This window comes from Sinocyclocheilus anshuiensis, unplaced genomic scaffold, assembly GCF_001515605.1.
Source record: "Sinocyclocheilus anshuiensis isolate Anshui unplaced genomic scaffold, SAMN03320099.WGS_v1.1 scaffold334, whole genome shotgun sequence".
In the NCBI taxonomy this organism is placed as follows: Eukaryota; Metazoa; Chordata; class Actinopteri; order Cypriniformes; family Cyprinidae; genus Sinocyclocheilus; species Sinocyclocheilus anshuiensis.
The window spans coordinates 67,068-70,427 of record NW_015546055.1 but is presented as its reverse complement, the minus strand read 5'-3'; the positions used below and the strand labels follow the sequence as shown (position 1 = coordinate 70,427).

The window sequence follows — 3,360 nt, the reverse complement described above, 5'->3', positions numbered from 1 at the left end:
ACTCTTCAAAGAACTAAAAGTCTTGCAAACTCAGACCTTTTAGCAGGACTGCTCAAGCCTCTTCTGTAACCCGGCAACCAACCAATCCCACGAGGGCTTCTCCAAAGGACGTCATCCAAACGTCATTCCGGCGCCAAAGCGACCAACCAATCAGCAACGGAATTTCCCTCCAGCAGCCATCCAGGAAGCCTGCGTCAGTAACGGGAAATCATCTCAGCTTTTCAGCTGTCACCCAAAGCAAAACGCAAGTAAACGAACAAAATCTTATCTCTGCTGAACTGGTGTCGAGCTAATTTAAGCAGTAAACTTAAGACAAACCTCTGCTTTGTGAATTCTCTCAGGTGAATTTAAATCACTCGTGAAAACGAGTTAGAACTTTGAAACTTCATGCAACTCCGTCAACTCTCATTCTAAGAAACTGTATGTTTGTGTGTATGTGTGTTTTAGCTTAGTTTTGATGTAATCTAGAATAGCCAATAAAATTCATGTTTCATTTATAAAGAATCATTGTTTGGTGTCATATAATTTTAAGGTTAAAACCTTTTGCCATAGATCCCTTGCTACCTAGCTCGTAGCTTACTTATAATAATTACTATAATAGCTTACTTATAATAATTGTATTGACCGTGGCCAAGGAAATACAAAGATTCAAGTTGTTAAAATATACTAAGAATCACCGGCTCGCTGGACGACCCTTGATTTAAAGTGTAAACTATCAGATTTGAATTCAGTTTTGATCAGGTTGACTCAGAATTTTCAGATTCAAGTCCTTTCAAAACCTGAGCTAGAAATCGAATTAATTATTAATTCCCTTATAGAATTAACAACTTAAATTACAGTTAAGTCACTACATAATAATGGTGGAGATATCCTTTCAAAACCTGAGCTAGAAATCGAATTAATGATTAATTCCCTTATAGAATTAACGACTTAAATTACAGTTAAGTCACTACTGTCTCATCATGTCCATGACGTCACATTTTGTCTGCAATGCCATTTCCTTTCAGTGTAAAGGCCCATTCATAACAAGAACGATAATTAGAAAGATAACTATATTAGCGTCCAGACCAGTGCACAAATATGCTCAGTTTCATATAAGCTGGGTTGTATTGTGATTGGCTGTCTATGTTTTTATCATTTATCAGCTGGGGGAAAAAAATTGTTTCAAGAGTGATTCCAACTATATCGTTCTTCTGTCATTTCAGTTATGGCTGTGGTGTGAACGTCTCTATTCTCAAAGGATTAAAACTATTATTAAAACTTTTATTGTTATTATAGTTAACGTCTTTGGTGACATCTGAAATATGTAAATCAGTTATCTGTGCTAATACTTTAGCATCTGTGTTTTAAACCTGTGTAATTGTCTTCAATGACAGTACTTTTCTCCCTTCGGGTCCGGTTTCCTACATTTGTCTGGTTCCCCCAGAGGTGCTTTTGCTAAAAGCCGTCGGTTGTTAGCGACAATCAGAAGCTGCCTGACTTTCTCTCTCTCTCTCTTTCTGTCTGTCTACGAACAGCCGGTATGATTTCATCTGCATTCCGTCGTTTATTATTCCGTCCCAGAGCTGGGCCGAACTCCTCGGAGAGACCGCGGCCTGATCAAACGCTCTCTCCCAGGAACGATTGCACGGTGCTCCTTTTCCCTCTCTCCCCATCGTTCTCCCCCGTTATGTCTAAATCCTCCATACAAATCGCTGTATTTCTGCTCTCCCAGTGGGGCCTATTACTGCCTGTGGGGCATTAAAGATCATTAATAGTTCTGTCAGAATGAAAGACGGAGAACGAGAGGAGAGAGAGATAGAGGGAGAGGTGGAGGAGAGTTGCTTAGCTGCTCATAAATGGAAAATTAATACATCTGCCTCATTAATGCTGCCTGGTTTTTGATGTTTGTTAGCTGGCAACTTTAATGATGTAGGTCTGAGCCAACAGGGTGCTTGACTAAATTTGATTCCTCCAATTAAGTAGTCAGAGTTCTTTTCTTTCGGGAGGAAAAAGAGAGAGAGGCGCAGAGGGTGAAGAAAGAAAATTTGACTCCCCCAACCTTCAGTCTTTATTTCTCTCTTGCTCTTTTTAGCACCTCTGAGCTGTTTTTTTCTTCCTGTCGCAGCTTGATTACAGCTCCACATTAATCAATCTTGGTCTTCAGGAAGTTGTTTACCATTGACAAATCAAGGGGAAATATTTTAATCAGCGTCTGCCTCTGTCTTAATCACTAACATTAGCAAGCCATGTATGTTAATTGCTGTGTAGAGGAAGGTGATCGTCGTCGGTCTCGAGTGCAAATGATGGAATCTAACACTTTGACATGAGCAAATGAGCTGAAGGCGTCAGCCGGAAGAATGAGACATGTAAAGGACTTGGGGCTTTGTCTCCAATGTCCTTTTTTTCAGGAGTGTGTAATGTGGGTTGTCTAGAGAAAAAAGCTTGATGGCTCTAGTCAAGTACATTTTATGTAGCAGGTAGTCGATGTAATTTTCATTATAGCTAAGGCCTTCAAAATACAAATGTTTAAAGCTATGAAATCTTGGTTTGTAAATCGTACAACCCAGAACAAAAATAACATCAGTGGTTAACCCTCCTGTAATGTTCAGGTCAGTTTGACATACATCGAGTTTTGAAAATTTATAGTGTGTTTTGGTTGTTTTTGGGAGGTCATGTTGCAGTTTGTTCTGCCAGTTATCGTACATAATAACTACTAAACATTGTTGATTTCGCCTGCAGACGGCCAATCTACAGGGTCTTCACTTTAACTTCCAGTACGTGTGGAGCTGCAGACAGGCATTATGGGAGAAGGCTGAAACAGAATTCTAAATCAGCTTAGCCTGCTAGCCCTCAAAAGGATTATTCATCTTCAAAAGAGTGTGATTCATGCCTGCAAGGCCCACCGCTTCATCTTTCACCTCCACTTTCCTTTCTCTCTCCCTTTCTTTCTGTCTCTCTCTTAGTTAAAACGGCCCCTTGACAAGCTGAATGAAGGAGAATGAGTGAGCAGATGCATTGTTAATGTACTGATCGTGTTGAGATTTGAGGCAGTGCCGCTGTACGTTTACAAGTTTTACCTCCGACGTGGAAGGAACTTCTTGGACACAAGAGGTGTTGGCATTGTGTGTAGCCAAAACCAGTAATGATGCATTTATTTGATCAAAAATACAGTAAAAGCAGTAATATTGTTAATATTTTTTTTCTATTTGTATGTATTTTAAAGTGTAATTTAATTCTGTGTACTATTTTAATACTTACTAAAAAAAAACATCACAAGGGGGTGATCCTTTATCCAACTAAAAGGTGATTAGCTACACCTGATTGAGTTTACAATTCATTTTTAGGAGGGAGTGATCCTTTATCCAACTCAGTGATTCT

General features: G+C 39.3%; 1 long non-coding RNA gene across 1 annotated transcript in view; it reads right to left on the bottom strand.

Annotated features, from left to right (window-relative positions):
* Nucleotides 1-76, bottom strand: part of LOC107699249 (uncharacterized) — a 16,909-nt gene extending 16,833 nt beyond the window's left edge. Inside the window, exon 1 of the long non-coding RNA XR_001635440.1 lies at nt 3-76. This is a non-coding gene — a long non-coding RNA (uncharacterized LOC107699249). The remainder of the gene's footprint in view (nt 1-2) is intronic.
* Between the last annotated feature and the right edge of the window lie 3,284 nt (nt 77-3,360).